The sequence below is a fragment of the Chelonoidis abingdonii genome, chromosome 1 (assembly GCF_003597395.2).
Source record: "Chelonoidis abingdonii isolate Lonesome George chromosome 1, CheloAbing_2.0, whole genome shotgun sequence".
NCBI lineage: Eukaryota > Metazoa > Chordata > Testudines > Testudinidae > Chelonoidis > Chelonoidis abingdonii.
The window spans coordinates 122,233,841-122,256,822 of NC_133769.1; positions in this window are offsets into that span (position 1 = coordinate 122,233,841).

The window sequence follows — 22,982 nt, forward strand, 5'->3', positions numbered from 1 at the left end:
TAGAGTGGAGCACTAGCCTGCAACACTTTCTTATGTGGCCTTGTGTTTTTGCTATAAGCATTCCCCACTTCAAGTCAGAGCCAGATTTTTAAAAGAGCTCATTACTTGGTGTGCTAAACTCTCTGGAGGATCTGCCTGTAAGTCTTACAATGGGAGCTGCTCTAGAGGTCTTTGTTTAAAAAGAAGACAGTCCTGTACAGTAACTCGTCACTTAATGTTGTCCTGGATAATGCTGTTTCATTGTTACGTTGCTGATTAATTAGGGAAAATGCTTGTTTAAAGTTGCACAATGATCCCTTATAATGTCATTTGGCAGCTGCCTGCTTTGTTCATTGCTTTCAGGATTCTCTGGAAGAGCAGCCCCTCTTTGTGGAGATTAGGACCAGCTCCTCTAAATTCCCTGTGAGGTATGTTGCTCAGCATCTACCTAGCAGCAGTTCAGGTGTCCCTCCCCCTACTGCCGTGCTGCTCTTGCCCTGCCCTCTGCCTTGGAGCTGGTCTCAGGAGCTTCCTGCTTGCTGGGGGAGAGGGGTGCTGATGTCAGGATGTCCCCCTGTTCCTGACCCCTGATGTCCCTGCTCCGTACCCCTCTCCACAGAGTGGAGGAGGGACAGTCACAGGGCTTGGAGACAGAATGGGGGGGAGCTTGCAGGAAGCTGTTGCTTCCTGTCTGAACTGGCTGATCTGCTTGAAAGGGCAACGTACTTGAAGTGGCGTACTTAAAGGGGCAATGCATGTCTCTCTCTCTCTCTCATTCATGCACCCACTCCCCACCACTTTGGAAAGTCAGCACCTGTGCAGCCATGCATGTGCTGTCGGGAGGAGGGAGTGGTGCGCTCCAGGTGGATAGCGTGGGCTCATCATCATATTCAGTTTTTGCAGTGAAGTGTATTGCCCTGCATCTATTGTGTTTCCACCCTCCTGCCTCAATCCATGCTGCCTTGGAGAGTGTGAGGCTACATTAACAGCAGCATATTAACCCTTGAGGGCTCAGCCAAATGCTAGTTCATCATTTAGCAGTAAGGCATTCCCTGGGAAATATCCCACCCTCTTACTCCATGACCTCAACCAAACTTTACAATCATTCATTGCTGTGTACAATATTAAACTGTTTATTTAAAATTGTTTAAAACTTATACTGTATATGTATATAATGTCTTTTGTCCAGCAAAAAAATTCCCCTAGAACCTAACCCTCCCCATTTACATTAATTCTTATGGGGAAACAGATTGCTGGCAGAGATGAAGGGTGAGATTCTCACATCCACTCTGACTCCATTAGGCTGAGTAAAAGACTTGGAGAGTATAGGGATGCTAAAAGAGATCTGGCCAAGGGAGCATTCTCTCCCTTTAGGCACTGTGGAAAACAGCTATAGGGCTGCTTTCCAATGATCCTATTGCAAGCCCTAAGATCCCCAGGGCTATCTAAGTTACATGAAACCCCCAAAGCAGTCCAAGATCTGGAGGATGCACAAGTGGCTTCAAGCCACTAGTGTCCACCCTGCCCCTTGGCTGCATCTTAGAGGCACGGGCCAGAATTGCACCTTAAGTTCATTCTGCAAGTCAGCATTCAATTCAGGAATAGAACCCATGCTTCTTAGCTCCCATCATTAGGCACACTTGACAGTTGCCCCTAGGGGAGATGACTGCCATGGTAAGTATGGTCCATGAGAACCCAGTCAATCACCATTAATTGCATGCTTATCAGAAAGGCCAAACTGCTGATAGTGATCCAATCGGTTTACAAAATCCTTCCAGACTGCACATTAGGCTGGGTGTTCTTTGGTAGGTAATATGTCTTTTATCTCTGCAGACATTTATTGTGATTTTCCCCTCAGGTATTCTGAGACTACTGCCCTCTAAAAGTGGTATTTCTAGGAGTCATGGAGTTGCCTCAAAAGCTAGGCACTAGCTAATAGGAAACAACTGTCCTGTGGGAAATGATTCTGTTCAATTTCTTATTACATGCCCATTGCTGTGGTACCTGAGCACCTTCTAGAGTTAAAATACTAATCAAGGAAACTAACAATCATTTCCATGTTGCTTTCTATTACACACACTCTTGGAGGGAAAAACTGCATGTTTGTAGTAAGCTGATGTGCTTTGTGGTGGTGGGAGGAGAGACAAGGTCAAAGCAACGTGCCTTGCATTTGGACTTGAACATAGTGATATTTGTGGTAGTGCTTAGTTTCTAAAAGGAAAGTTCCTGTTTGAGGTTAGGTCCTGTGCAAATGATTGAAGTGGTTTGACCAGAGACTGAAGTAGTTAAAACTAGCATAGATAGGACTTGGTATTATGGAAGAATTTCCAGGCACAAAGTGCTCTCATACTGACAGTTTGTCTGTAGTCAGCATCCCTCTGAAAAGAATTGTTATGTTTTATGATTATTTTTTATTTACATACACATCAAAATGACGTTTACACTTTTTCCACTTTTTAGTTTCCAGCTGATTATCATTTTCTTTTAAGATTAAATAATTTATTGAACTGTAACATCAACTATTTATTAGGAAATTGCTGGATAATTTTAACTATCCTTTTTAAAAACATAAATCTGCATCCAAGCCTCCAGTAACTTTGTGCGACTCTGCACCATTAATTTCTTCCAGAGTGACATTCTGATATGAGCTGAACAGATGGAATTGCAGGATTGTTCTAGCAAATTTATCATAAAAAATGCATCCGACACCTGTGTAATTTGCCTAATCATTTTCCTAATAAGCTCCCACCATTAATTATGCACGATTTCCACAATGCAATCAAGATAAAAGTAAATCTGATGACTTAATACCCTTCAAAATAATTGGTTCACCCAACACAAGGCCGCCTTTGCTTTCCATAGCCATTCCAGTTAATTAGAAAAAGGGTGCACCTTCTAGGAGTCAGCAGAATGGAGACGGATTGCATGGTGGGAGGCAGGCCTGCTGTTTTTTTGGGCAGGAGTAAAGGATATTAACTTATGAAAGAAAGGAATAGAATCCCCCCACATCTCTCATCTTTCTCTCTCCCCCCTCCCCCACCCCACCCAGTAGCAAACAGATGCTATTAGTGTTCTTCAACCATCAGAAAACTGACTGCAGGACTCCACGGGTCTAATGAGAATCAACTTTTCTGAGGCTGCTGTCCTGCGGTGCAGCCCACCTGTCACATCATTAGGTGCAGCATGTGCCTGGAATTCACTTTGCTAAATGAGATTTACAGGCCCCAGTGAAACTCATCCTGCAGTATTCCTGCTTCAATTAGCTAAAGATTAATTGTCTGAGAAAGGGAACGAAAGTTTTACTTCAACTGACCTGAAAAAAAAAAAGCTGGGTGGGAGGGGGAGGGAGTATGGTTCAGGTATTCCACATAGGCCTCAGGCAGTGTGGAAAAACGTGATAATTTAAAGGTGCTGAAAATTTCCTACATCTAGTCTGAATGAGTGAAATTAACTAGCACTAAAAGCTGTCAAATTAAAGGTTGACTTCCCGATATTAGCACCTTAAATGTCACCGAATATTCTCTGTTTCTCTCTCTCCCCCTCTTTGTGTCTCGGCCTCATTCTCTCTCCCCCTTCCTTTTTTTTGGCAAATATTCATGTCAGTGCACCTGCACATGCACACAAACATTATCCTACTGCTGTTCCTGCTAACTGCTTGTGCGTGCTTGGGCTGGAGTCGCTCCATATAAATCTTTGATGTAACCATGGCTACGGAACAACCGGCAATTACAAAATTTCCTCCATTTTTAATGTTACACTAATTATGTTTGAATGCGTTTTAATGGAGGAAGGAATCGAGGAGGTGAAGCAACATTCTGTAAGCAAAGACAAAGAGAGGGGAGAGAATTCCTCCTCCTCACCCTTTCAATCACCTACCCAGCTATGGGAGAAGTGCAGAGTTTTTTGAGGAGGAGCCGAAGTGATTAAAAGTTTAGAATTCATATATCCATCTGTGACTTAAGGAACATTAGTTTTTAATTCAGATGGGCCCTAAATATAGCCAACATTCAGGGGATGAGAAGTCCAAACTAAATTTGGATCTGAAATTCATTGTTGATCAAGCTCTACAATCAGTTTGAACCAAAACAACTGATCCAAACGTCCTTGCTATCAAGTATAGAGGTTCAAAATCCAGATCAATTTTGTGCCTTTGACCGATCTCTGATTTTGAACTTTAACCAGTTTATCATATATTAACATTTTGATACCTTACAAACAATGGGCCAAATCCATCCATTGACAATAGCGAAATTCCATCAAGGAGTAATTTGACCTGTTAATTGCTAAGTTATTTTAGGTGGTGCAATATAAAGAACATCATCATTGCCAGAAGAATATTTAATATTTTTGTGAAGAAGATGACAAACAGTTTGGGAAGCCTACGGTTTCCTGACACCTCCAGTGCTGATACTTACTTGTATTTGCATTCTAAAATAAGGGTCCTTTTTATTCAAATGCATATTAAAATTGCAAAGCACCCTAAACACCACATCAGCTGCTTCACTGAAGCTTAATGTGGCAGGTATGTCACTGCAAAAGATCACCTCCTGCACCACCAGAGGTATGAGTGACACACTCTTGATGTCCCATTTTGATTTTTAAGGCATGCTGGAGAAAGATCAATGGACCATTGCTGCTGTAACACGGATGCTGGGATGGAGCAAAGCCTTTCCTCCCCATTGCCTTGCACGTACCTGATTGGGATGCAAAATATTTAGGGACTGATCCTGCACCCATTGAAACTGACAAGAGTTTTACCATCCACTTCAACTGGTCCAGGATCAGGCCAATAGAGGGTAGTAAAGATGTGTTGCAATCCTTCTGGCACTGCGAATATAGGATCTGGAATATTATGCAACGAGCTTATATTTGAGGAGAGTCTGTTTTTTAAGAAAGCTCTTTAGGGTAGAACAAGGCTTTTATTTTAAAACAACACTTTACAGTGTATTTCTTCACTCTCCTCTTGTCTTTCTATCATGGACATTTAATGTGCTTGGACACCCACTGCTGAAGGTGTGGTGGGGATATAGTTACAACTTTCCTTGCAGCAGTGAGCTCTAGATCCCAGCTGTGCTTTCAGCGACATGAGCCAGCTTGATTATGCTAAAGCACCCCTGGATCCCTTCCTCTTTTGTTCCATTCTGCTCAGCGTCTTTAAGCTTAAACATTTGACATGGTTGGGTAGTTTCTCCTCTAATTTTATCCCAGCTGACTGTGCAATGAGTTTAACTCATAGCCCTTAGGTGCAAAACACTTTCCACTATATGTATTACGCCTTAGAAAGCTGGCCAGTATGTCATTACCCAGAATATAATTACCAATATTGGAATTTGGCCAGGATACTTGGGCTGATATTGTTACCCTTGCAAAAAGTGATGTGGAGTTTTTTAAATAACCACATGTGATCAGTGCCATATGTTTATATCACATCCTAGGGGTGTCACCTTCAACACTGCAGTGGCCCCTAGAATCACTTCAGGGTAAGATTAAAGAGGAAACTGAAAGCTGGGAGGCTGATCAGGTGACGTTCGAGGTGATACCCTTTGGATATGATCTAGACATATGACACTGACCACATGTGGTCGTTAAAAAATTCCACATCACTTTTTGCAAGGGTATTAGTTTGCTAGTTCAATGACTGGGGACATTTGTGAAGTGGGGTCAGAGTGAGTCCCACTTCTGCACCTCCAGCAACTCTCACCAGTCCACACATATGGCAATTCATAAATCATGACTGGATGTTTTTCTAAAAGAGACCATCTACTTCAAACAGGAATTAATTCAGGGAAGTCTTATGGCCTGTGTTATACAGGAAGTCAGGCAAGAGAATTCATTGTGGTCTCTTCTGTCCTTTTCTATGACTATGGCCCTACCAAATTCACGGACCATTTTGGTCAGTTTCACAGTCATAGGATTTTTTAAATGGTACATTTCAGGATTGCAGTTATTAAAAAGTGAAATTTCACAGTGTTGTAATTGTAAGGGTCCTGACCCAAAAAGGAGTTGGGGAGAGCGTGAGTTGTGGTACCGCTACTCTTATTTCTGCTCTGCTGCTGGTGACGGTGCTGCCTTCAGAGCTGAGCAGCTAGAGAGTGGTGGCTGCTGGCCGGGAGCCCAGTTCTGAAGGAAAGCCGCTGCTAGCAGCTGCACAGAAGTAAGGATTGCATGGTACGGTATGCCAGCCAGCTCCTATGGGCCTGTTTTCAATCTTCCCTTTTTGGTTAGGTAATTGAGATGGTTTTGGTGAGACATGTCTGACTATTTACTTCATGTATCCTTGAACCTTGTCAGTTGGTTACAGGATTGTATTTACAGTTTTGGTCAATGATTTCCTCCTAGCAATAGATGATGATCAGGTGCCCATTCCTGTGTTAGGCTTTCAAGATGCCTTTAATATTACTGATCATGATGTGAGGCTGATGTCCCTTTTAATCTGACCATATGATGGTTTGGTAGCAGCTCCATTCTTTCCTGGTTGAGAAGACTCAGAAGGTCGTACTGGGGAATGCCACATCAGCTCTCATGGCTCTCTTGTGTAGAGTGCTACAGGGTTGTTTTGTCACCACTGTGGTTTAGCTTGTGTACATGGGGCAGAAGATAGGGAGGCTAGTTAAGGGGTTAGTTGGGAGGCATAGGTTAGGGTATCTTCAGTATATAGTACCAGCTAACTTAATGTATCATTATCAATTAATCAAGCAAGAGCAACCATGTGCCTAACAGAGGCTGTGGTGCAGACTGGGGCATGGATGAGAGCAACCTAGTGGAGGCAGAATCCATATAAAATGGAGGTGAGACTGTTAGGTTAGGAATAAACAACTAGATGTCATCAACCTGCATGATGGATATTTGGGATCACCGTTCATAATTTGGGGGTATATTTGCACCAGCAACTGTATTTAAGATAATCAAGTAGCAGCTGTGTCCAGGAAGGCGTTTTCGAAATATGCTTGGTCAAAAGGCTGCCTCTTTTCAAAGATCTTGCTGTTGTCATTTATGCCTTTGGTGCTTCAGGGTTACATTACTACAATGTGCTACACACATGAGGACCAGAACTTAAGTCTATTCAGAAACTAGAATCAGTCCAGAAGGTGACTGCCCATGTAGGAACAGATTTTCCTGATTGCTCAGGTCCAGAGTTTTAAGTGCTTGACATTCACAGATGGGGTCACATTTTCAAAAGAGCTTAGTTCCCTCTTAAGCATCTCTTGAAAAATTGGCCTTCTTTTTTTTATGTGCTCAACACCCAACAACTCCTGGTGTTACTTATGCTCAGATTGTCAAAAGAACTCCTTGCCAAGAATGCTCAATTCCTTTGAAAATTCAGCCACTGAATTTGGAGGCTAAGTGGGAGAACTGAGCTTTTTTGATATTCAGGGCCCTTATGGGTGCTGCTGACCTCTCCTGACAATTGAGGGTGGGATTTTCAGTCAGACTTTTGCTCCTAAATTCCTCAGGTGCTTTGGAATAATTGGAGCATCTTATTGGACCACCATGATTTTGTACTCTCTGGTCTGTACTAGATACCTGTGAGTTTCTGGGGAGTTTTGAAGAGGCTAGTCTCAGCCTGTAAAGCTTTAACTGGCCTGGGACCAGACTATTTGAGAGACTGCCTGTCTGTCAGTGCTATAGATATTCTCAGTAATGGTGCTCAAACTGGAGACCCCTCAGTATAATAGAGGGTGCTGCTTGCAAAGCATTCCTCCTGTGGGCCCATTGACTTTGAAATTCTCTCCCATGGGTCCCCTCTCACTTTCAGGGGACAGTGAAAATATTATCTTCTTTTTGGTGCTTTTGGGGAAGTGGAGGGACATGGAAGGGCTTGGCCTGAGGTGATTTGCTATTTGATGGGATTACAACAGGAATTTTTGTTGTAGGAGAGTAGGGTTGGCTGAAGTCTATCTAATTGGATGTGTACATAATTATTGGCAGGGTGTCCCAAGTTCTAGGATAGGTGCTTTTTTTATCATTTTATAAATCCAGAGAAAGAAAAATACTTTGCAAGAGCAATACAATAAATCAGTGGTTCTCAGCCTTTCCTTAGTGTGACCCCCCCAACCCATTTAGCTTCTGAACCCCCCAGCATTTACCAATATGGGAAGGGCAAGGTAATTGCAAACCCTGACAGCTGTTTTCAGCCTTTCTGAGAATCATGACCAACAGGGTAAGAACTCATACTGTAAATGAACTATATCCTATTACATTTATATAATCTCCAACTCCATCTTGTCAACTCGGTTACTGTTTCCAATAGTTTTCTGATGTCTTAGACATCCTTCATTGGAGATTCCAGGACAACTATATCCTTAGTTCAGTGAGAACCTTCTGAGAGATGTACTGCAAATATTATAAGTGGCTTTTGTACAAATACCCTTAATTCATTATTTTATTTGATGATGAATCCCATATAACAGACTGAATGTACTTTCAGGGACCAGAGATGAGGAGCTAGAGGATCTATTCATTTGTTTTCCCATTTTAAAATAAAGAAGGAAGGCATAACTACTTGGAAAACAAATGTATATTAAACAGTACTTGTATGAATGTTTAGAATTTGTTCCTGAAAACGATGTGGAGTATATTAATAATAATAATAATTAATTAATTAATAGCAGTGTCACATTGTGTAATTTCCAGCAGGAAATGGAAGAGAAAACCTTTTAGTGGCATCTGCAAGCATCAATTCCTAGAACATTTTCTGAAAAACACCTGTCGTTTGGTGCAACCTGGACTAATTCAAAGGTGTGTGTGTGTGTATATATATATATAAGCAACTAGATAGCATAGTGGTTAAGAGCGCCGCCCTTTGATACGGGAGATTGCCCTTTGATATGAGAGACTGGCGGTTCAAATCCCGGTGGGTACCCAACTTTTCAGTAGGGTCCTTGGGCAAAAGCCTAAGGCTTCACCTGCCTACCTCAAATATGAGAGTGACAAGAACTAGGAGAGTCATGGTGGCTCGGACATCACCCGGATTAACAAGGTCCGCGCCAGATGTTGAGGAACCAGGACATCTGATGACAAGTGGGCTATAGAACAAAACCATTCATGGACGAGACAAGAGAACCTGGAATTGATGGAATGCTACTACAACAGTAGACCTAATGAGAGGGGATATATGAAACATATGAGGGGACTGTGGCTGGACAAAGACCTGCATCCACACTTACTGAGAAACAGCTGGTTACCCAACACTTCAACATAGTAAAAGGAAGCTGCTCTCACAGCTTGAGATAAACCAGCTCCACATTACATCCCAGACTCAAGAAGACCTGGAAGAACAAGTGGATGTGCAGCCACAACCTGAAGCTGAAACTTCACTGCCACCCCCTCCATTGCAGAGCACAGCAGCTGATATGAGGCATAAAATCATGGAGAAACTAGCTACAGTCAATCTCGAGACCAATTACCAAGGCTCAGTGGAGAAGTACCATCAGATAGTATGTTAGAAGATGCCAACAGAGCCCTCATGACAATCCCTACTACCAGCATAACTCAAACAATGAACTGGTATACGCTACCTCTGTAATCCTGGAGATGCTTGGCTACACGATCAAGAAGAACAACAGTATGTACCCACCCTGAAAATGAGGTTGGAGGATAAGATCAAGGCGACTTGGAGAGAAGTTAGTCAGCTGGTGGAACTACAGAAGGGTGTAGAATAAGGATAAGACTCGGCTACTGAAAAAATACAAGGGTCTGACTCCATCTGAAGCCCTAGAGACTGCTAACAAAGGCTCACAGCACTGGCTACCACGCTAAGGAGATACACTAGAGATGTAGAGGCCAAAAAAATAAATGCCCTGTTCTCCAAAGAACCATCCAAGTGTACTCCCAACTGCAGTGCAACAACACAATAACAGCAGAGCCGCCAGCAGCAGAAACTGAACAGTACTGGAAGAACATATGGGAGAAGAGAAGACTCATAACAACAGCGCAAAGTGGCTGCAGGGCCTGAGCACAGCAATCTCCAGAACAGAAACTAATCACCATCACAGTAGAAGACATCCAGCATGGGTCAAGAACATGAAGAGCTGACAGCACTTGAAGCAGACATGATCCACACCTACTGGCTAAAGAAACTAACAGCAGTGCATGAACGCCTAGCAGCACAGATGAACCAGCTGCTAGCAGCAGGCTCCCACCCCAAACTGGCTAACACAAGGAAGGACAGTGCTGATCATGAAGACCCTGCAAGGGAACAGAAACAGCCAATAACCTGCCTCCCCACAACATGGAAAGTCCTATCAGGCATCATAGCCGCCAAGTACAGGACCATATGGGCCAGTACACGAGCACAGCTCAGAAGAGCATGGGAAAAACACCAGTTGCTCATAGATAGAACAGTCGCTCAAGAGCTAGACAGACCAATCTGAGCACAGCCTGGATTGACTACCGGAAAGCCTATGACTCAATGCTGCACACGTGAATCTGCGAATGTCTGGCGCTATACAAAGTCAACAGGACACTAAGGACCTTCTCAGAACTCAATGGGACTATGGAAGACAAACACTGGAAGTCAACTCAGGCAGCTTGCACAAGTGGCCATCAAGTGCGGCACATACCAAGGTGATGCACTGTCCCGCTGCTGTTCTGCATAGCTTAAACCCCCTCAGCCAGATAATCACAAGGACTGGGTACGGGTACAGGTTCAGAGTGGAGCTACCATCAGCCACCTCCTCTACATGGATGACATCAAGCTGTGTATGCTAAGAATGAAGGAGACATCGACTCGCTAATCCACCTGACGCGGATCTACAGTGAGGATATCGGGATGTCATTCGGACTGGAGAAGTGTGGCCGGATGGTAGTGAAGAGAGGGAAGGTAGTCAAGACTGATGGGGTGGAACTACCAGCGGGCCACATAGCAGACATACAGACCAGCTACAAGTACCTTAGTGTCCCACAGTCACATGGAAATCACGATGAGGAGGCAAGGAAGACAGCAACATCCAAGTATCACCAAAGGATAAGACAGGTCCTGAAGAGCCAGCTCAGTGGGAAGAACAAGATCCACGCCATCAACAGATACGCCCTGCTGGTCATCAGATAACCTGCCGGTATAGTGAGCTGGCCAAAGGAGGACATGGAAGTGCCGATGTGAAGACCCAGAAGCTCCTCACAATGCACGGAGGTTTCCACCCAAGTCCAACACCCAAGACTGTATACCAGCCGGAAAGAAGGGCGGGCGGGGCTTGGTGAGCATCAAAGCCACTGTCCTGGCGAAACCCGGAACATCCAGGAGCAATCAGTAAGATGGCCCCAAAGATGAGCTGCTGAGAGAATGCCTGAGGCAGCAGCAGACATGGGGGAGAGACCAAGCAGAAGACGTTGCCATGCAAGACAAGACCCTGCATGGCATGTACATCTACACATAGCTGAGGTGGCTGACATTGGGAAATCTACCAGTGGCTGGACGAGCTGGACTAAAAGACAGCACTGAGGCACTGATCATAGCGGCACAGGAACAGGCACTGAGCACCAGATCCATTGAAGCAGGGGTCTACACACTAGAGAGGACCCAAGGTGCAGACTGTGCAGAGAGGCCTCAGAGACAGTCCAAAAATAGTGGCAGGATGTAAGATGCAGGGAGGAACAGCATACATGAACGGCACAACAAGTGGCTGGCATTGTGTACAGGAAACATCTGCACAGCATATGGGCGCTAGACCTCCCAAGACCAGATGGGAGATTCCACAGAAGGTTGTGGAGAATAGCAGGGCTAAGATTCTGTGGGACTTCCAGATCCAGACGGACAGGCAGGTACTGGCCAATCAACCAGACATCGTGGTAATAGACAAGGAGCAGAAGACAGCGGCGGTGATAGATATAGCAGTGCCAAGTGACAGCAACATCAGGAAGAAGGATATGAGAAGCTGGAGAAGTACCAGGGCCTGAAAGAGGAACTCGAGAGGATGTGAAAGTGAAGGCAAAGTGGTCCCAGTAGTGGTAGGAGCACTCGGGGCTGTGACTCCCTAAGCTGGGTGAGTGGCTCCAACAGATCCCAGGAACACATCAGAGCTCTCTGTCCAGAAGAGTGCAGTGCTAGGAACAGCTAAGATACTGCGCAGAACCTCAAACTCCCAGGCCTCTGGTAGAGAGACCGAGATTGAGGAAGACACATACCACCCATAGGGGTAAGAGGGGAATTTTTTTTTTTTTTTTTTTTATAAAATAAAGTACATTACTCTATCAGAATCTTGAAAATCACCCCATCCTCCTTTTGGCTTGGTGGCAGAATTTTCCCAAGAGGCTCCAGGGAGTCACTCAAAATCTTTTCAAATATGTCACTGATCTTTATCAATATTATTGGTGTTTATATTCAGTCACCACTTTTTCGGTGCTCCTCAATTATAGTTCTGATTAAGACCTAAAATATCTTTGGCTAATGATTTTTCTTGAAATCCCTTCTCAATGTCTGACAATACATAACCTTCTTTCCCCAAACTTTTTCATTTAAACTGATATTTATGCTACATCTGGGGAAAGGGTGAGGAGGTGTTTCTTACATTTTTTAGACACTTTCTTCAAAATTGTGGGATCTATTCTGCCTAGTTCTAGAATTTTGACTGTGTTTTGCCCATCACATATGGTGTGCTGTCACCAGTTGTTCTTTCTTCTCTTTAAAGTAATTGTAGAGAGTGTGTGTGAGAAAGAGAAAATGTGTGTGTGTGTGTGTGTGTGTGTGTGTGTGTATTTGTGTGTGTGAAAAGGTGATTAGTGCTGCTTAGTGGTTGGGCAGGGGTGTGACAGGTTGACTTCCTCCCAGGTGTTCACCTTTCTTACAATAGTTCTATCCTACAGTGATCTGTCCTTCCAGTGACTCAGGCTTCTGGCCAGGTCACATTTTCAAGTCCATCTCTTTTGGGGTATGTATATAAAGAGTTCAGTAATGGGGAGGTCTTCAGAGTAAGCTAGGGATTCAGAGCTTCCCCCAGGGGCCAGGATCTCATGGTCCTGGCACTTGTATCTTCAGGATCTTCTGCCAACTATATTCCCTGCCAAGGGATAGATTTCCATGGTTGACCCTCTTAGGGGCTTATACGGGAACCCAGGACAACCCCCTCCACCAGGCTCTGATCCAGAACCTAATGGTAGGCAACTAAGTGCTGCACCCACAGCTGCTATGGGCTGACTCCCTGGATCACTTCTCATTAGTCCTCTGCCTTTCCACAGGGTAAAGTAAAAAAACTGAATACAAAGGTGAAGTCTCTAACCTTCAGAGAAGCACAGGTCCCGTCTTTGTTGGCTTGGTCAGGTCACTGTCAGCAGAAGCTCAGAGTGTAGGTCAGCTTCCAGCCATTGTCTGTCAACTAGAGAGCAACTCTGCTCCCCCTTTTAAGGTCCTTCTCCAGCCTGTGCAGGTGTGGTGGGGCTGCCTGGCCCCAGAGCAGCTCCTTTACCCTTACCTCTACAGTGTGGAGTTTGTGTAGCCCATCACTAGAGGTTATTATTTGTGTTCCAGTAGTTAAAGAGGGATTAAGGGAATCTGGGACCATAGGCACAAGACAAGGACCTTCCTCCTTTGTCCTTCTCCCCACCCACCAAGTCATGGTGGCAAGGGGAGCTTCAGGGGTCTCCTTCTCTCAAACTTTTATGAAAATCTGGCTAGTTGTTTTGATGCATAAATGGGAGATGCTAAGTTCTAAGCACTGTAAAAATCTGGCTTTATTTAGGTGCCTACAGCAAACAGGATCTGAAGTCTTCTGAAAATTTAATTCCAGGTCTGTATACTTGTGAATTAATTCAAGGTGTGCTATCATCTCCTTACTTTGTTATTCCTTCTGATTAGGCAAACTGGTATTTATTATTTTGTATTATGCTAGTGCTTAAGGGCCCCAATCAAGACCCAATTGTACTAGATGCTGTAATTCTTAGTAGTTTACTTTCTTTGATTTACCAGACAGCCATGCCACACTGGGCTGTGGACTTGATAATTCTCCTAGAGTAAGTAATTTGGAGATTAGTTGGCACTTAGATTTTCCTGGGAGGACTGCAACAGATGATCTTGTATCTGGAATGCTGCTGGAATGGATCCAGAAGAGGCTTCACATGGCCTGTGCTCCAGGTTAAATCCTTGGGGCTGGGGGGATTCAGGCTGATCAGCACTCCAGCTAGCCAACTGGTGCCAGAGACTCCAAGTTGGGGAGCTACTGTGGAGTGTCTCCCTCCCTGTCTGTTGGGGCTGTCTCACCGCCAGCCGAATCAACTTCCCCCACCTGTTGAAGGGGGTGTATGGCAGTTAGGGAATATTCACTTGTCTTTTGGTAGGATGTAAAACTGAGGTCCTCACACTTGTGCTCACTAAGCTAACTCAGGGTAATTTCTTACAAGTACAAGGGTGTTCACTAGAGGTGTTTAACATTAGTTAGTTTCAGTTTGCATGAGTTTTGGGGATTCCATTTTCCATGTTTAAATTGCTTGGTTTCATGTGCCCCTGTTTTAGTCTCAGTTTCAGTTCATGCAGAACTAAAATCTCAATGCAAAACTCAGACAAAACAGAACAGAGTTTCAATAGTTTTGCCTGAAGATTATCAAGATTCATTGGTCAGCAAATCTCACGGGTTTCAGAAGAAGATTTCACTAAATTCCTTTTTGTGCTCCGTGAGACTCAAAGGAACAGATTTGCATGTCACAGATGCTGTAGATGTTTCTGTATGCTGTTTCTTTAGGGGGTGCAGTGACAAATTGTGCTTGTTTTCAGGTGTCATTAAGCAAGTTTGATTTTTATATCGTGTGAAATGAAGACAAACAGGGATGGATTTTAAGCAGTAGGCTGCAACTTTATTAAACTTAACACAGGGAAGGAATGTTACCTGACCTGTCACCCATGCATTTTAAGTGGTTCCAGTGCAGGGCTTACAGGGCTCCTACTACATAACCATAACTTGGGGTAGACTGTCCTCAGCCTACCCCTACAACCCAGCTCACTCATCCGATTCCTACCACTCTCCACCCCACCTGTAAGGGGGACCGACGGGGCACATTAACCCACAAAGACCACAAAATCTTTTGCTGTCTCATGAGCATGAGGCCCATCAGTAAAGTCCCCAGGTCTTTTACTGATGGGAATAGTTCCTTTTAGCCTTTAACCACACTTGAAAAGGCAGGAAGTTGTGATGAACTAACATCCTTACCAAGGACTACCACTAATTATTAAATCCTATTCCTATTTAACTTTGCCTTCAGGATGCTGCGAGGAAGACGAAAAACTCCCCAGGCCTCTTCCAGTTTGGCCCCTGTGAGAAAAACTTCTGGACCCCAAATCAGGTGATCAGTCAGTCCTGCAGCATCTGCAAAACATAGCTTCCAGACTACCCATACAGGGTGGGGAGTGTGGGCCTGCCAAATGGAGCAAAAAAGAGGCTCCACATGGCACAGGCTAGAGTTTAAATTAATGAAAGGAGAGAGCAAGGGACCAATCATCTTCCTTCTTCCCTAAACTAGCCCATGAGTTGCTAGAGACTAGAAGGGGAGGTGTACCTCTGCGTCTCTTTAGGATGTGTTCTCCTTCCTCGTTCAGCTGGGGCAGACTCAATCATCACCAGCCCCATCAAGTTCCCCACCCATTCAGGTGAGTGGGTGGCATTCTCACAGCTCTGCTGTTAACCCACTGTCCTGGCTAAGCTCCAATTACCAGTCAGGCTCCCATTCAAGTAATTACATTCTGTCTAACTAAGCTCCACCTGTGGCATTAATTGGAAAAGTTATTCTTTGCTTCTTGTCCTAAACTGGTGTGTAGTATTGCTGTGTGCTATGGGTTGCTATGATCAACCCTGGAAATGGCTACACTTGGATGAATGAACACACACACATGCATCACTTGGCATAATTCTGGATTAAAAACAGCTATACAGATGGGTTCCAGTGCCACCTTATATAACCTGATGGCTGTAATATATGTGTACTATCCTCTTTCAAATAGAATTAGACCTATTCAAGTGCTGGTAAATATGTTGCTCTCCAGTGGCTCGAAGCCTAAGAAGAGATATAAGCATAATTCTATTGACAGCTAGTAGAAGTATTCCTTTTAGCTGGAGTAGCAAAGGTCTGTCCTTTGGAGTCAAAGGTTCTGTTTTTTTTTTTTTCCACAATGCCACAGAGATGTCATTAAGCTAATATCTGGATGTATGCAGTTGGTCATGGATTTGTTATTAGAGGTGTGTGTTTATGTGAGGACAAGAGAAAGAGAAACCTTACATAAAGTAAATCAATAAGAATTCTCTGCTACCAATTTTGCAAAATAAAATTGCATTTCTCTATCTAATCTCAAATAGTATTTATAATATAAATTATCTCTTTATATTACAGTCTACTAACATCCAACATAATTAAAGTTGACAATGCATAATGTTTATATACCTTCATAATTTCTTGAAATACTCACTTTGTAGGCTGACTGTATTGACTACATAGTCTTTGGGTTTCTGTCATTATGTCTTGAATTTAAAGGCTAAATCTTAATTAGTGAGTGAATTTTCTTCAAACTTCCTTTATTTTGTAGGTCTTACTGAGACCTAAACCTAAACTGAGAGCTAAGACAAATTTGAAGAAAATTGGTTTTATAAAGGTATGAACATGTAAATCTTGCAAGCTCTGGGACCACCTTAATTACTGTGTATTATAAGTAAGGCCCTACCAAATTCACAGTGAAAAACGTGTCACGGACCGTAAAATCTGGTCTTTTGTGTAATTTTAACCAACAGCAGGTGTTTCTCAAACTGGGGTCCTGACCCAAAAAGGGGCCACAAGGCTATTGTAGGAGGTCGTGATATTGCCAGCCTTACTTCTGTGCAGCCTTCATAGCTGAGTGGCTGGAGAGTGGTGGCTGCTGGCCAGCTGCCCAGCTCTAAAGACAGGGCTGCCACCAACAGCAGTGCAGAAGTAAGGGTGGCATGGGGTGGGTGTATCGTGGGGCTTTACATGTCTATATTTTGCCGTTTCTAAATACATCTTCATGCTTTGTTACAACCCAGTGACATTTAAGATTTAAGAAACCATGAAATTCAAGATTTTTAAAATGCTATGACCATGAAATTTATGAAAATGGGCCGGGAAATTGGTAGAGTCATGATTATAAGGGTGTGTATTTCTATAGAGGTACAAGTGTGATTTCTGCCCCGCCCCCCCAGCTCTCACAAGAATGTGTGAGTATTGCCCTGGAGTGTGGGGCCTGTTCTATTGCAAAACAGCTGGTAAACAATGTATATATGTCTGGTATGATTCACAGAAAGGACCATCATGATGATCTTTTGTTATCTCTACTACATAATACAGGTCGAAGAGCCTCACCTTGTATTTCTTACATCTAGCCCGTAACTTCTGCTTAAACTGTAACCTTTCTCTCAGAATTATCTATTTACAGATTTCAAGTGATGGAGAATCCACTACACCACTGGATAAGTCATTCCAATGGTTAATTACTTCCCTGTTAAAATTTTGTACTATATTTCTAGTCTGCATTTGTCTAGCTTCAGCTTCCAACCATTGGATCTTATATACCTTTTACTGCTAAACTAAAGAGCCATGTACTATCAGATATCTCTTCCCCAACTAGGTACTTGTAGACCTCAATCAAATCACCACTTGATTAGAGTGGACACCTGCACAGTTGCACGTTTTACTTGGGCCAAACATCATTTGTGCTGCTTATCAATTCTGATATCCTTAGATTTCAGACCAAAAACCTGGATCTGACTACCCTGTAACTTTAGAAAGGTACAAAGTTTGGAGTAAAATTTCAAAAATATCTTAATGACTTGGAGTAAGTCCAATTTTCAACAGTGACCTAGATACTTAGGAGCTTACGTCTATGTCTACACTGCCCCACAGTTTGGACTACGAAGATGTAACTAGTGGTACACACCAAAGTGCTGCGCTGTAACTTTCTGGCGTGGATATCGTGGGCACAAATGAAAAGGTTTCTATTTTTCTTTAATGTAGTTCTGTTCAAACAGAACTATGTTAACGTGAACTTGGAACCCTTTCATTCACGCCCACAGCATCCACATGGGTGAATTACAGCACAGCACTTTGGTGTGCACTGCTATTCACGCCTCCCCATAATACAAACTGTGAGGAAGTGTAGATAAAACTTAAATCCTATTGAGAAAGGCTTCTATGTACCTAAAGGCTTGTTTACACAGGAACATCCAGGAAAATTAATCTGAATTACTAAAAATGTAAATTTGAAGTGGATTAATTAAACTGAATTAAGCCTCTGTGTGAACACCCTCCATTTAGAGGTAAAGTGGCATTGAGAATTAATCTAAACAGAGTTACAGCCACATTAACTCTGATTAGCATCATGCACACATGGATTTAATAAGGTTTGAAAAATCCACTTCAAATTTATACCTTGAGTTAATTTGGATTAATTTTCCTAGCTGTCCCCATGTGGACAGGCCCTAAATTATTTTTGTTAATGGGATTTATGCTCTTAAGACACTTTTGTAAAATTTTACCCCAGATTTCAATTTTGCAACTTTGGACCAACTCCAAAGTTGCCTCTCTGCAATCTCCTGGAACCTAGATATGCACAGAGGAGTGAAAATGAAAGAATGCAAATAAGCAAACAAATGAAGATTTCACAACTGTTTTAAAGATTGTGCTCAGCTCCAGAATTGGCCAGAGTTAGAAGTCTGAACTATTTCCTTCTCACCCTTCAGAGTAGTTCCTCCTGGTCATGTTTGAGATGCATCATGGTATAGGGAGGAGAAGTTTGAAGGGCTGCTGTTCATGCTCTACCTGTACTGTGGATAAAAGCAGGACTTCACTCTCCAGCCCTCTCATTCAAGTACTCTTCACCAGAACTGAATTCATGTTAGAAAGAAAGGAAATATGCATGAAAAGAAATCTCCATATATAGTTCACTGTGACCAGAATTTGAAATTAATTATAGCTAGTTGGATCCTAATATGCTTCTATTGAATCTTCATGTAACTCAGATGATAAGAAAATCTAAATTAAAGTTTAATTCCTCAATAAAAGCCTTGAATTCTTTGATCAGAAGAGTTCTGAAGACTGTTGTGCGGCCTACAGTGTATAGGTTGTACCGTCCAGATTGTATTTATAATTGGACCTCAGCTTTATTGCTTAATGAACTTATCCCAGTCTACACTTAATTTTGAGGCATGATTAGAAGCCCCTTCTATGCAAAATGTACTCTGTGTGAACAGGCTGGCTGCCTTTAGATCAAAACTGGAAGCTTTATTGATTAAAGTCTCTCTACAGTAGGGATTAAAAAAGTATGTGTTATCTCACTATCTACTTGAAAGATATAGATTCCTTTTATTTGCTGAGGTAAGGGAAAGTTGGCTGTATCAAGTTCTTTACACAAGGACTGACATGAGAAGCAGCGCCTTTGAAGATTTACCTCACTGTCTTGGAACAGTACAGCCATTTTGAGAACAAAACTATTCTGTTCAGGAAAAAAAAAGAAAAAACAAACAAACCGCAAACTTTCAGATCAGTATTGAGCTGACTGTTTGCATCACTGTGTACATGTATTAGACTCATAGACTCATAGACTCATAGGTCAGAAGGGACCAATATGATCATCTAGTCTGACCTCCTGCACAAGGCAGGCCACAAAACCCTGCCCATACACATTTATAACAACCCCGAACCCATGACTGAGTTATTGAAATCCTCAAAATTGAGATTTGAGGACCTCAAGCTGCAGGGAATCCACCGCCAAGCGACCCATGCCCACGCTGCGCAGAGAAGGCGAAAAAACTCCAGGGCCCCTGCCAATCCGCCTGGAGGAAAATTCCTTCCCGACCCCAAATATGGCGATCAGCTAAACCCTGCAGCATGTGGGCAAGACTCACCAGCCAGCACCCAAAAAGATTCTCTGCAGTAACTCAGTTCCATCCCATCCAACATCCCCTCACAGACCATTAAGCAGACTTATCTGCCTATAATCCAAAATCAATTGCCCAAATTAAACTATCCCATCATAACATCCCCTCCATATACTTATCAAGCTTAGTCTTAAAGCCAGATAAGTCTTTTGCCCCACTACTTCCCTCGGAAGGCCGTTCCAGAACTTCACTCCCCTAATGGTTTAGAAACCTTCGTCTAATTTCAAGTCTAAACTTCCTAATATCCAGTTTGTATCCATTCGTCCTCGTGCCTACATTAGTACTAAACTTAAATATTCCTCTCCTCCCTAACGTTAATCCCCTGATATATTTTATATAGAGCAAGCATATCCCCCCGCGAGCCTTCTTTTGGCCAGGCTAAAACAAGCCAAGCTCTTTGAGTCTCCTTTCATAAGCAGATTTTCCATTCCTCGGATCATCCTAGTAGCCCGTCTGAACCTGTTCCAGTTTGAATTCATCCTTCTTAAACATGGGACTCCAGAACTGCACACAATATTCCAAGTGGGGTCTCACCAGCGCCGTATATAACGGCACTAACACCTCCTTCTCCTTGCTGGAAATACCTCGCCCGATGCATCCTAAAACCGCATTTGCTTTTTTAACAGCCATATCATATTACTATACCTTTTTTAAAAAAATTACAAATATGATTGAGTTGAATTTTTTTCATACTGTAATCTGAACCAGTTACAGCCCAAACTTACGTTAATACTGTCCTCTGGAGATATTGGGATGGCATTGGCATAAATGAGTGCAGAACATTAGCCCTATGCATAATGTATCAGTAGAGCTGGGTGAACTATTGTTATTTATATTGTGGTCAGGGTTCCAAGGTGCTGTCATGAACTGGGACCATGTTGTGCTAAGTATTATACAAACACAGAACCAAAAGATGGACCCTAGCAGTGAACAATTTATTTGACTATAGCCCTTCCTTGTGTGTTCAAGCAAATCACGATTTTTAATGAATTTGTCCATCATGGACAACAGTTTGACAAATAACATGTGCAAATAAATTATAGCCAATTGCTTTGTGACCAATTGGCATCACCATCCTGCTCCAAAGAAACACTACATATGCTGTAGGACAGTGTTTCCCAAACTTGGGATGCCACTTGTGTAGAGAGAGCCCCTGGCAGGCCTGTCCGGTTTGTTTATCTGCCGTGTCCGCAGGTCCGGCCGATCGCGGCTCCCACTGGCCGCGGTTCGCCACTCCAGGAAGCAGTGCGGGCCGAGGGACGTACTGGCCACCACTTCCAGCAGCTCTCATTGGCCTGGAGCAGCAAACCGCAGCCAGTGGGAGTTGTGATTGGCTGAACCTGTGGATGCAGCAGGTAAACAAACCGGCCCAGCCCACCAGGGGCTTTCCTTGCACAAGTGGCATTCCAAGTTTGGGAACCACTGCTGTAGAAGGTCAAACTAACCCCTTTCCTTGGGTTTGGCCTTATTAGTAATTCTAATAAAAGAACATAAACCTCAGCCTCAGCTCACGGCTTGCGATTGGTAGAATTTCCTGCCAGACTGCCTTCTCTCCACCAGTAGCCAGGGTCATGCTCACATCTAGAGCTGGGTTCAGAACAGGAGTTCTGTTTCATGAAGGATTTTGACATTTCGTTTTGTCCTGATTTGGAATGAAACCAAAGATTTTTAAATTCTCCGTAAAGTGGAATTAACATTCTCTGCCCCGTTCTATTAGCTGGGGACCTTGGAAGTCTGGTCTGCCAAGAAACTAGGAGTTTGGGAGCTGAAACTCAGAGGGTTTCCAGGCTCTTGGTTCCCCATCAGACCACCAGGTGGGGTTCCAATGAGCCAGGAGCCTGGAATCTTCCTGTCAGTTTTTTGAGCCAGATGCACCAGCTGTAGAAATCATGGAGGTCATGGAAAGTCACGCAATCTGTGACTTCCGTGACCTCCATGATAGACATGCAGCCTTAGTTATGACCAATGAATTTAAACCCATAGTGCTTGGCTACTAACCTATTCAGTGCACACAGGCTTCTATCTTTAGTTAAACTATTCACTTAGCCCTACTTTGTTCTCTGAATAACTTTCACTATACATTACCAAGGATTTGAATTAAGCCTAAGCCGTGGCTTAGTCTACACTTGCAAATTTGCTGTGCATTTTTCAGCAGCAGTGACAGTGCTAATGTGGATACAACTAAATTGTTTGCAGCACTGTTCTGCCAAGTAGGTTAAGTCAAGAGATAAATGTACTGTAAGCCTTTCTTCTTTTTTTGTTTTGTTTTAATTCTTATAATTAATACCATTGATTGGTGAAAGAATGAAATTATACAGTAAAGTTAATGTTTAAAGAAAATAAACCTCTAAAGGATCTGAGCTCAATACATTGGGCTTTCTTTTTTAGTGAGTCATTACTGATTGACAAATCATATTTTACACTCAAATAAATGTTAAATGTGTTTACAGATTATGTGAAAGACTTTGAAGAGAAATTTACTTTCACGATGTTTTTTTTCTGTTGTTGCAAAGTTCTGATAATGGCCCTATTTGGCTGAAGACAATGGAGTTGTGCTGGTATTTCAAAGAGCAGAGTTTGGCCCAATTATGTTGTAACTATACAAAGGATATAGATTTTTCCTTCTAGAAGAAGAGGTGACTATGGGGTGAAGTAGCAGTGTAGTCCATAAGTGGACTTAGGGCTGCCGATTCTCATAACTTATCCAGCAGGAAGACTCTGACATGAGGATGTCATGAGCTTGAGTGGACACATCATCAATAAAGGGCTGACATTCTGATGCAACAACAAGTTGCAACAAAATGCATAGTGATACAGAGCAATGTGATGTTGCTGAGTGTCGTCATGTCATAATGAGAGTTCAGAGTGTGATGACATTTTGTGGTCCTTGAATAGTGATTTTTTGAGGGGACATAGTGAATGTCCCACAAAGAGGGTGAAAGATTTGTGCTTCAATATGTGTGCACCTTATATGGCTGTCAGTCGATTAAGCTGGGTTGCTTGTCTCAGTTTGTCTCGGCCTTTGGTCTTCTCATATGGTAAAAACTGTGTATGTCTTAAATTGCATAGCTGAGGGGCTCCCTTGTAAGGCACATGGGACAAATTATTCTGTTGAGGTGTAGCCTTTTGTCTTCTTTAAAA